The sequence below is a fragment of the Platalea leucorodia genome (assembly GCF_965183815.1).
Source record: "Platalea leucorodia genome assembly, chromosome: 31".
NCBI lineage: Eukaryota > Metazoa > Chordata > Aves > Pelecaniformes > Threskiornithidae > Platalea > Platalea leucorodia.
In genome coordinates this window covers 929,361-941,579 of record NC_138853.1, presented here as the reverse complement: position 1 = coordinate 941,579, position 12,219 = coordinate 929,361, and the positions used below count along the sequence as shown (strand labels likewise).

Here is a 12,219-nt window from a genome sequence, read left to right as displayed (position 1 = left end):
CTCTTCCACCTGACGGACTATCGCACATGAGACTTCCCCCAAAAGAAAGAGGCCAGTGCTGGGAGCAGGGGAATCCAGTTTCCAAGTGCAGACTCCCAAAGCCCTCACCCCATCTCATCGTACCTTAGGAGGGTCTCAGCTCTGCCCTCCCAGCCAGGGACACAGAGGGCTCATGACAGCTGCCCACATGCAGCCACCCAGCAGCATTTCAATGGCCTTAGCACCAAGGTGTCTTCTCCAGGGGGCTCCTGCAAAACACAGAGATGCCCTGGGAGAGCTGTGCCCTACGGGAGGGCAGCCTGCAGCCCAGCAGGACCTCCCAAGGACAGAGTCAACTCTCCTGAATTTGTTACGTCCTGAAGGGAGAGTGAGATCAGTGCCAGCCGCACACACTGCAGTACCCAGAGCCCCACAGGTGAACAGGGTGCGACCTGGATGCTTCTCCTCCATGGCCATATGTGCATGGCAGCACACGCAGCGTTGGTGTCTGAGCTGCACTTGAATCCTCACCCCCCATACCAGTGAGTGTAACAGTAAGATCAAGGGTGGCAGGGAGAAGAGAACATGCCAAAGGAGCCCTGCCAAGGGAGGCAGGAGAGGGAGACAGTGTCGGACACATGAATTTTAACTCTCTTTGATGGTCAGGCTGCTGGGAAGGCAAGTCATGGCCAAGTCTCCATGACATTAAGGGCAGGGGCTCTGCTGTGTGAGTGAGGAGACCAGAGGGTTATTCCAGGTATAGAACCTGCACCGGAGGGATGGCAGGGAGATGCCTGAATCCCGACTCCCACAGCATTTCTGGCAGCAGTTCTCTCTTCCTTCCTGCCCATGGCTCTGCTCCCTGGAGCTCTTCTTGGCCACAACCTCTTTCTCTGTCCCCACATCTCCTCCCTCTCCTTGTTCACAGAGTCCATCCCACCCACTGTGTGCTCAGCTCTGCCCTGCAGACATCTCCTGGCACCAGGGCATTGCCCAGGGGCATCTCTTTGTGTGCAGGGGCTAAGGAGCAGCTCAGACAAGTCCTAGCGAGAACTGGGGTGTCATTGCCTATTCCAGAGCAGAGACATAAATTCTGATCTCCCACTGCCCACCCAGCCAACCAAGAGTGAAAAACATCAAAGCAAAGCCTTCTTCCCTTTCAGGCATTCCCCTATCTTGACATCCATCTTTAAAAGAAAATCTCTGCAAATGTTCTCCAGGTCAAGTAGAAGTCTGAACAGCCCTGACCCACGCTGCACCCTCTGGACAGCAGAAGGATCCTGCCCTGACAGGGATCACTGCTTCCACCCACAGCACCTTGAGGAGCTTCCTGGGCAGGCTGAGTGCTGACCCTGGCAGGTTGCAGAGTCCCTGCCCCAGCACTCAGCCCCCTTGAATGCAGGGGCTCTGCTCTGAAGGACAGCCCTGGGCACCCCTGCATGCACGCCCCTGCAGCCATCCCTGGGAGAAGGCAGCCGTCATGTTCTGACCTCTGACAGTGTTGCAGGGTATCCCTGCTTTGGAGCATGTCCTTCTCCACAGTAAAGAAACCTTGAGAGCCACCCTGCCAGTTCCTATCTGCACCATGATGTGCCATGTCTAGGAGACCCTTCCAAGACACTCATGTGCATGGCCCTGCTGCCAGAGACTTACTGTGTTCAAGGTGGTGAAGATTTCTCCTCCAGTGAGCTCTCAGCATCATCCCACCCCACATAGCTAGTAACAACGCTCTTACTTCCCTCATCTCCCCTTGGTGCCTGCAGGCAGTGCCCTCAGCCTTGCTGCCCTTTGCAGAGGAGCTGCTCCTGGGCAGAGCTGTCTCTCTGCAGTGCTGCTCACTTGCCATCAGCTCCCTCCATCCCAGGAGCCCAGCCCAGCTCAGCAGCAGAGGCCCAGCCCAAGGCAGCACTTTCTCTGCCCCTCTGGGCTCCCTCCAGGTGTCCCTGGGGCTGCAGGGGAACCTGCTGGGAAACAGGCTGAAGGCATCACTGATGTTCCCTCCCTCAGCTGGGGAGAGGCACTTACTTCCAGTGGAGTCACTTTCAGCAGTGTCATTTCTCTTGGCATGCACATCCCCTTCTTTTTGTCCCATCATTAGACAGGCACACAAGAAGGTGACAAGGAAAGATCTAATTTCTTCAAGATGGGGACTTATCCTCTGTTCAATGACACAGGCATTTTATGCTGGGTCTTTAGACCTGGGGCTAGAAAGACATGCAGCTCTGTTTTGTCCATGCCATCTCTCTGCTCTGAAGAAAAGCCTTTGCACACAGGGGGTCTTGGAACCTTGGTACCAGGATTCCTTACAGCAAATCAGATCTGGCCTGGTTGCACAGCTTTGTTGCTTCAGCCCAAATGTGCAGCAGTGCCCTCAGCCAGGGGCACAGGCAGGAGGAGCTGGAGCTGTTCCTGAGCAGACAGAGCTGTGACATTGTGGCAGAGCTCAGGACAGCTGCTCTTCAAGGACAGCATCCTCCAAGCTCTGCAAGGGTCCAGATGGAAACTCAGTCTAAACTTGAAAGGCAATTGAAGGGCACCATAAGGAGTGTTTACTGCTTCAGGAACAGTTAAAGGAAAAATCCAGTTACTGTGTGGCCGCTGCTGAATTCAGTAAGAGCAGGTGTAGATAGATGTGAGATTCTGTGTGTCCTCTTTGCCTCAGTCTTCCCCAGCAAGGTCTCCCAGGCCTCTGTGACTCAGGGCAGGACTCTGGAGGAGATCAACCAGCAGCAGATGGGAAATCAAGTCAGGGATCACTTGAGCAAATGCTTCCCAGTCTATGGGACAGGAGGGGCAGCATCACAGGGAGCTGAGTGAGCAGGCCAATGGCACAGCCAGGCCACTCTCCAGCATCTTCAAACTCCATGGAGTCTGTGCAAACTCCCTGACAATGGGGAAAATGCAAACGTTGCAGGCACCTTTCCAAAATGCCCAAATGATGCAAAGAGGAGCGGAAGGCTGTGCCCCAGATCGTGTTCACTTGGATCCCATTTCTGGGTGTCTGAAAGAGAAGGGACTGGATTCACCCAGGGGAGCTTGTCTCTCACTATCTTCCTTGCTTTCTGTGCTAAAAGGACAGGATTGCTGGACCCAGGGAGAGCAGTGGTTGTCTTTTGACGTGGAAGTCAGTGAAGTTCTCAACATCACCCCCCTCCAATATTCTTGTGCCCAAGTGTCGTGGTTTAACCCCAGCCAGCAACTAAGCAGCACGCAGCCGCTCGCTCACTCCCCACCGGTGGGATGGGGGAGAGAATCAGAAGGGTAAAAGGGAGGAAACTCATGGGTCAAAGAACAGTTTAATAACTGAAGTAAAATGAAATAGAGCAGTTAAATAGGCAAAGCAAAAACCGTGCACGCAAACAAAACAGAACAAGGAATTCATTCACTACTTCCCATCGTCAGGCGGGTGTTCAGCCATCTCCAGGAAAGCAGGGCTCCATCACGCGTAATGGTTACTTGGGAAGACAAACGCCATCATGCCCAATGTCCCCCCCTTCCTTCTTCTTCCCCCAGCTTATATACTGAGCATGATGTCATATGGTATGGAACAGCCCTTGGGCCAGTCTGGGTCAGCACTCCCCCTGGCTGTGCCCCCTCCCAGCTTCTTGTGCACCTGGCAGAGCAGGGGAAGCTGAAAAGTCCTTGACCAGTGTGAGCTCCACTTGGCACCTATTTAGAGACAGCTTAGCACTACTTAGCAAGAACCAAAGCATCAGTGTATCATCGACATTGTTCTCATCCTAAACCCAAAACACAGCCCCATACCGGCTACCAAGATGAAAATTAACTCTATCCCAGCTGAAACCAGGACACCAAGTTAGGATATTCTGGTCTGCCTGGGTGGATAAGGAGATGGGTAAATAAGCAGACAGATTGTCGGGCTCAGAAGGCCTTTATCTATGTGTGGTACTCTGCCTGGAGGCACCTAGCTAGTAGGGTCCTGCAGGGGTCCGTCCTGCCACCTGCCCTGTTTAATGTGTGTTTAATGACCTGGAGGGGATGAGAGGGTGTTTTTTCATAACATTTGTAGAAGACACCATATTGAGGAGAGCAGACCTGCCACTGCAAAGGACAAAGATAGGCCAGAGGGATGGGCAAAATGTAACATCGTGATTTCCTATAAAGACAAATTTGAAGTCCTGCCTTGAGGTGCACTAATCCTGGGCAATGACAGAGGCCAGCGGCTGTGTCGCTGGGTAGCAGCTCTGTGGGAAAGGCTCTGGTGGTCCTTGGATTTCATTAGGCAAAACGGGAGCCATCAGCAAAGAAGCGTCTTCATGGGGGCTTCAGACTGGGGCTCAGGAAAAACTGACTAGGAGGGTGATGCTGCACTGCAGCAGGACACCCAGAGCCTCTCTGTGATCTCCATCTTTGGAGCTTTTCAGCTTTCAGCTCTACAAAGTCACAGCCAACCTGACCCGCATTTGGTCGTTCCCAACCCTTTGGTGGGAGCCTGGACCGGACGCCCCCAGTAGTCCCTTTTCCCACCATCTGTTCCACGCACTTGCGCCTTGCAGTGTGCCCCAGGAGAAAGGATTCAGCTGGAAGTGAGGGTCTCTCCAGCACTGGCTCCTGGAACAATTCAGGCTGGAACTGTTCCGTACTCAGGAGGTCTCTAGTCCTGCCTTTGGTTCCAAGCAGGGCCAGCTCTGAGGTCCAAGCAGGTTGCTCAGTGAATGTCAGCATCCCTGTACGCAGTCTGCAGATGAGCCAGGCATCAATGCCACCATTGCAGCAATGGAGACGAGGCATTGGACCAGCTCCCTGAACCCAGGAATCGGTGTGCCATGCCTCCTGAGGTTCCTGGGAACACCTCAGCATTTTGTCCAGAGAAGCGTACCTTTTCTTTAGATGTCCTGTGAGAGATGTCCCATGAGCTCACCTTGCTCTCCATCCCTCCTTCACTCCTCACACTTGCCTGGACTTCAGGAAACATCCATGAGCCTGAAGGATGGATAAGCCTCTTGGGCTGAGGTGAAAGAAGTTGAGTTTTGATTCTGAGGCAGCAGGAGAAGGAGGATGTGCAGTTCAGTGCTGGGATATGGCGATAAAGAGAGGATTCAAGTGAGTCTGTGGGCTGGGACATCTTGGGTGATTGAGGAGCATTAGCAGGGCTTTGGAAGAAGCTGCTCAGGTTATGGGGAACTCAGAGCCATTGGCAAAATCTCAGAAAACCACAGCACGGAGAACAACGGTGTGATGTTCCTCCTAGTCATGGACTGCCCTACATCCACTGGATAGAGAAGGGACAGGCCTTGCCACACTGCAGAGCTGGCAATCAGTTCCTTGCACCAAGGCACCGAATCTGCCTGTGATGCTGCCAGGTGTCTGACACGGACTCACTCTGAATGGGGATGACGTTCCTGTACAGGACCATCGCTGTCCCTGCCAAATGCCTGTGGCTGCGTGTGAGAGCCTTGGCACCTCACATGACATTATGGGCCTGGAATTGGCATTACACAGAATAACTGCCCTGAATTTGATCAGACAATGTGAGAATGTTCTTGACGCCACCATCATTAGAGTCAATGGAGATCTAGTAAACCTGGCTGATGAAAAGACAGGGAAACTTAGCTCTGCCTATGGTACATGACTCCATTTCAGCAGATGAATCCCTGCATAGGCTGCCCAGAACGTAACAAATAGAGACAGGTTCTATCGTCCTGAAAGGGGGCATCTGATGTCATTTCATTTGGCCAAAGATTCCCCACCAGCCTCCAAGAAGATGTCCCCAGATGCTGCCCTGTCTCTCAGCATTGCTCCACGAGGGCTTGCAGCTGGCTCCATCTACCTTGGAGCACCTCTGGAACTTCAGGGGTCACCAGGTCTTTGCATCTGAACACCTCAGTCCTGGCCTCCATCTCCATTAATGAGCATGGGAGCTGAGCCAAGGAGCTCACATGCAGGTGCCTCTTGTGTGCGCACCTGAACTGAGGCAAGAGGAATCCACCTCCTGTGGGTTTGTGCTGTGCATGGGGGAAGCTGAGGACTACAGACATGGAATGGGGGCTGAATCCCTTCCCTCAGCAATGGTAAATGAGATCATTCCCTGTCCTTGCCTGGGTGTCCTGCCTAAAGATGGGACAATGATAAGGTGATTCTTGGACCTAACTCTTCTTCAGATGGGAGAAATGACACTGGTGGAAAGCAGTGTCACTCCCCAGCTGAGGGAGGGAACATCAGTGATGCCTTCAGCCTGTTTCACAGCAGGTTCCCCTGGAGCCCCAGGGACACCTGGAGGGAGCCCAGAGGGAGAAAAGAAAGTGCTGCCTTGGGCTGGGCCTCTGCTGCTGAGCTGGGCTGGGCTCCTGGGATGGAGGGAGCTGATGGCAAGTGGGCACGAGAGACAGCTGTGCCCAGGAGCAGGGCTGAGGGCACTGCCTGCAGGCACCGAGAGGAGATCTGCAAGGCTGAGAGAGCTTAAAGGCAGTTGGGAGTAGGAGGAGAGCTCATTGGAGGAGAAATCTTCACAGCCCTTTATGTGGAAAGTCTCTGGGTGTAGGGCAATGCAGCTTCAGTTCCTGGAGGGACCATCAAAAGCTGGCACATCTCACAGCCTATGGGATCTGTCAGTATTACTCTATTAGTTTCTCTAATGCAAAGGAGAAGGATGTGCTCCAGAGCACAGCTTCCCTGCTGCACCATCGGAGGGACAGAACATGATGGCTGCCTTCTCCTGGGGATGGTTGTGGAGGTGTGCATATGGGTGTTCAGCCAGGGGTGCCCAGGGCCGTCCTTCCGAGCAGGGTCCCTGCACCGCATGGGGCTGTGTGCTGGGGCAGGGACTCTGCCGCCTGCCAGGGTCAGCACTCAGCCTGCCCGGGGAGCTCCCCACTGAGCTGCGGGGAGAAGCTGTGGGTGGAAGGAGCGACCCCTGGCAGGGCAGGGTCCTGCTCTCGAGTGGGTGCTGCATAGGTCAGGGCTGCTCACAGCAGCAGATCGCTACAGGGCATTCCCAGGAGAAGACTTTCCAAGAAGCAGAGCAAGGCAGGGGCTACCCAAAAGGGAAGGATCCTGTTCCTTCAATCTTCTACTCTGGGTTGTCTGGGTGGGCAATGGGACACAGAAATTCATCTCTCCGTTCTGGAGGAGGCACTGAAATTGCAACTCTTTTACTCTTCGAAGTGAATAAACCAGGCAGTATCACAAGTCAACATGCCGTGGCTTACAGACAGCATCAGTATCACTTTTCCAGCCTCATCAGGTTTGCTCTGAGGTTCCCATCAGAGCCTGCACACACAGAGATGCCCCTGGGCAGTGCCCTGCTGCTGGGAGGTGCCTGCAGGGCAGAGCTGAGCACACAGCGGGTGGGATGGGCTCTGTGAGCACTGACAGGGAGGAGGCTTGGGGCCAGACAAACAGCTCCTGGCAGGGAGAGCTCCAGGCAGCAGAGACAGGGGCAAGGGGTGGGGGGAAACTGCAAACAAGCAGTGGGGGAAGGTGCTCTCTGGCAGCTCTCTTGTTGTCTTTCACTGTAGATGTCTTCTGGGCACTGTCTGCTGGGCAGTGCTCGGGCTCTCTCTTTGGAACGTCATCTTTGGGACCCCTGACTCTCTGCTTTGCCTGTCCTGCTGGGCTTGCGAGCTGCCCCCAGAAAGGCACAGCTTGCCTGTAGGATCCTAGGGAGTGCTGAGCCTTTCGTTGGGGGTTGGCACTCTCCTCTCAGGGTCCTTTGCTTCGCTCCGTGAGGGGTCCTGTCCTGCTCTCTTCAAGGCAACTCCGTCTCTGGGCTGGGACAGAGATTGCAGATCTGCCCATTGAACCAGTGCTTCCCTGCTGCCATATTAGTTCAGTTGTTTGGGGTTTTTAAAGAGAAATTTGTGTGTGAAGTCATCTTCAAGGCAGCACAAGCGAAAGGGCAGCACAGATGGGAAAAAGACGGGTGGGCAGAGAGAGCTCGGAGCTCAGAGAGGTTTGGCTGGGACTCAGGAATAAAAGGAGAGTTATGATCTGTGGAAGAAGGGGCAGGCAACTCAGGAGGACTACAAGGATGTTGTGAGGTTACACAGGCAGAAAATTAGAAGGGCCAAAGCCCAAATAGAACTTAATCTGGCTACTGCCGTAAAAGGCAGTAAAAAAATGTTCCTATAAATACATTAGCAACAAAAGGAGGGCCTTTATTGGATAGTGACAAAGGATGAGGAAAAGGCTGAGGTACTTAATGCCTTCTTTGCCTCCATCTTTAATAGTCAGACCAGTTGTTCTCGGGGTACCCAGCCCCCCGAGCTGGAAGACAGGGACGGGGAGCAGAATGAAGCCTCCATAATGGAAGGGGAAATGGTCAGCGACCTGCTACACCATGTAGACACACACAAAGTCTATGGGGCCAGATGGGATCTACCCGAGGGTACTGAGGGAGCTGGCAGAAGTGCTCACCAAGCCACTTCCAATCATTTATGAGCAGTCCTGGCTAACTGGGGAGGTGCCAGTCGACTGGAGGTTAGCAAATATGACGCCCATCTACAAGAAGGGCCAGAAGGAGGATCTGGGGAACTACAGGCCTGTCAGCCTGACTGCGGGGCCAGGGAAGGTTATGGACCAGATCATCCTGAGTGCCATCACGCGGCACGTACAGGACAACCAGGGGATTGGGCCCAGTCAGCAAGGGTTTATGAAAGGCAGGTCCTGCTTGACTAACCTGATCTCCGTCTATGACAAGATGACCTGCCTAGTGGATGAGGGAAAGGCTGTGGATGTTGTCTACTTGGACTTCAGTAAAGCCTTTGACACCTTTTCCCACAGCCTTCTCCTGGAGAAACTAGCTGCTCATGGCTTGGGCCCACTGCGTAAAAAAATGGCTGGATGATGAGGCCGAAAGAGTGGTGGTGAATGGAGTTCAATCCAGTTGATGGCCGGTCACAAGTGGTGTTCCCCAGGGCTCAGTATTGGGCCTACTTCTGCTTAATATCTTTATCAATAATCTGGATGAGGGGATTGAGCGCACCCTCAGTAAATTTGCCGACTACACCAAGTTGGGCAGGAGCATTGATCTGCTGGAGGGCAGGAAGGGTCTACAGAGGGATCTGGACAGGCTGGATTGATGCGCTGAGACCAACTGTATGAGGTTCAACAAGGTTCAGTGCCGGGTCCTGCACTTGGGTCACAACAACCCCATGCAACGCTACAGGCTGGGGGAAGAGTGGCTAGAGAGCTGCCTGGCGGAAAAGGACCTGGGGGCGTTGGTTGACAGCTGGCTGAATATGAGCTGGCAGTGTGCCCAGGTGGCCAAGAGGGCCAGTGGCATCCTGGCTTGCATCAGGAATAGTGTGGCCAGCAGGACTAGGGAAATGATGGTTCCCCTGTACTCGGCACTGGTGAGGCCACACCTCAAGTACTGTGTTCAGTTTTGGGTCCCTCACTCCAAGAAGGACACTGAGGTGCTGGAGCATGGCCAGAGAAGGGCAACAAAGCTGGTGAAGGGTCTGGAGCACAAGGCTGGTGAAGAGCGGCTGAGGGAGCTGGGGTTGTTTAGCCTGGAGAAAAGGAGGCTGAGGAGAGACCTTATTGCTCTCTACAACTGCCTGAAAGGAGGCTGTAGTGAGGTGGGAGTTGGTCTCTTCACCCAAGTAACAAGCAATAGGACAAGAGGAAATGGTTTAGATTGGATATTAGGAAAGATTTCTTCACCAAAAGGGTTGTCAAGCAGTGGAACAGGCTGCCCAGGGAAGTGGTTGAGTCCCCATCCCTGGAAGTATTTAAATGACGTGTGGACGTGGTGCTTAGGAACATGGTTTAGTGGTGGACTTGGCAGTGATAGGTTAACGGACTTGATGATCTTAAAGATCTTTTCCAACTTCTGTGATTCCATGATTCTGTAACACTGCAGCTCTCCTGACTCTGCACTAAGCTACAAATATCTGAGCCCTTTTGTATTGTCCTGTCTCAAGAATCTTCACATTTTCAGTCATAAAAATGAGGATTTCTATCCCTAAATAGGATACCCACCGGTTGTGATGGTGGAAAATAAAATCCACAAACAAAATTATTATAAAGACTTGCTGAGCCTCTTTTCTGCAGCCCACACTCTTCGGAGTAATGAGTGCAGATATTGAACTTTTCCGTTACAGGTGGATTACGTCTGACATCCCTTGAGAGCAATGGAGCTGTCACAAATCAGCTCCCATGTAGCCACTGCAGCAGAGCAAAGCTGCCTCCTCAGCAGCACATGAGCAGAGGTCCTGCTCGGTACAGCACACTCAGCCAGCGCAGACCAGAGGAAGGAAATGCACTTCACTTGGAGGGTATTGCGATGAAAAATGGAGTGGTTTGCTCAAAGGATTCTATCCTCATTTTAACCTGTCCTTTCATTTTTTGAGTAGTGCCCCCATGTCAAGAAACAGCAAATGTCCAACAGCAGCTCTGTCACCCAGTTCCTCCTCCTGGCATTCGCGGACACACGGGAGCTGCAGCTCTTGCACTTCTGGCTCTTCCTGGGCATCTACCTGGCTGCCCTCCTGGGCAATGGCCTCATCATCACTGCTGTAGCCTGCGACCACTGCCTCCACACCCCCATGTACTTCTTCCTCCTTAACCTCTCTGTTCTTGACCTGGGCTCCATCTCCACCACTGTCCCCAAAACCATGGCCAATTCCCTCTGGGACACCAGGGACATCTCCTACGCAGGATGTGCTGCCCAAGTCTTTCTGTTTTTCTTCTTCCTTGGAGCAGAGTGTGCCCTTCTCACCATCATGGCCTATGACCACTACGTGGCCATCTGCAATCCCCTGCACTACGGGACCCTCTGGGCAGCAGAGCTTGTGTCCACATGGCAGCAGCTGCCTGGGGCAGTGCTTTTCTCAATGCTCTCCTGCACACTGTCAATACATTTTCACTCCCCCTCTGCCAAGGCAATGATGTGGACCGGTTCTTCTGTGAACCTCCACAGATCGTCAAGCTCTCCTGCTCACACTCCTACCTCAGGGAAGCCGGGCTCCTTATTTTAAGTTCTTTGTTAGCATTTGGCTGTTTTGTTTTCATTGTGCTGTCCTATGTGCAGAGCTTCAGGGCCGTGCTGGGGATTCCCTCACAGCAGGGACGCCACAAAGCCTTTTCCACGTGCCTCCCTCACCTGGCCGTGGTCTCCCTGTTTGTCAGCACTGGCATGTTTGCCTACCTGAAGCCCCCTTCCATCTCCTCCCCATCCCTGGACTTTGTGGTGGCAGTTCTGTACTCGGTGGTGCCTCCAGCTGTGAACCCCCTCATCTACAGCATGAGGAACAAGGAAATGAAGGATGCAGTGTGGAAACTATTCGATTACAAGCTACTTCATATTAAGAAGGTGCCCATTGTCCCACTCGGGCTCTCACGATATCACAGGAATAGCCTGCACTAACTGTTCTTCATACGTGTCTTTATTTTTCCTTTGTGGGATATTTGGGGGGTTGTTTTTTTGTTTATGCCTGTGACAATATTATTCTTGGCCTCCTACCTGCCTTTTCTTGACGCAAAGTCCTCATGTACATATGGATCTGGGCTCCCCATTTAGATAAACTCAATAAAGAAACCAGTAGAAAATTATTTGTCTTAGCTCGCATCTCTTCACATCTCCTCTGGAGCTGGGGGAGGAGCCCCAGCCTGCAGGAGGGGTTCAGGGGACAAATGCCCAGCTGCCTGACAGAGGAGCAGCCCTGGTGGGCACTATCCCACTACTGCCTGCGCGTTGGGGCTGCTGCTTTCCTGGAGCCATGGCCAAGGACAGCAGCAGGACATGGCTTTTTCAGTGCTGGTCTCTCCTCAATTCCACGCTGTTCTGCTGTGCCCTTTTATTTGTGCTGCCCCTAAGGTCTCGTGCAACTTGTGACAGTCCTGTTATCTGTACGGTGGCATCCCTGTGGCTGAGGGCAGGAGCAGGCCACGTGAACCACTCTATCAGAGCTGGTCTCCATGCAAGCACCATCATAACCAAAGGGGCTCCTCAGGACAGGGCCAGAAGGCTGGATGCCTCTTCCAAAGCTGGTGTCAGGAATACACCCAATAGGGTTCTCCCTTCAAAAGGACTTTTGCTCTTCTGGGGTTCTTGATGGATTCAGGGTGACAGTCGCAGAGTCTCACGGTGATGTGTTAGGGACCAAGGCATGGATGAAGACCTCCCTTCTTGGTTACATATGTCCACTGAAAGAGCAACTGGTCTTTGACTTATCTGCCTGGTGCTGTCCCACCTGCAGTGGGGCTGATGGCAGATGCCATCCTGAAAAGGAACTGAGAGCTGTCAGGAGAGCTCAGGGGATCTCCAGGGACAGT

At 53.1% G+C, this 12,219-nt stretch overlaps 1 pseudogene across 1 annotated transcript; it reads left to right on the top strand.

Annotated features, from left to right (window-relative positions):
- Positions 1–10,322: 10,322 nt before the first annotated feature.
- Positions 10,323–11,311, top strand: LOC309601308 (olfactory receptor 14A16-like; annotated as a pseudogene). The gene has a single exon. The product of its transcript is annotated as an olfactory receptor 14A16-like (transcript).
- Positions 11,312–12,219: the final 908 nt, after the last annotated feature.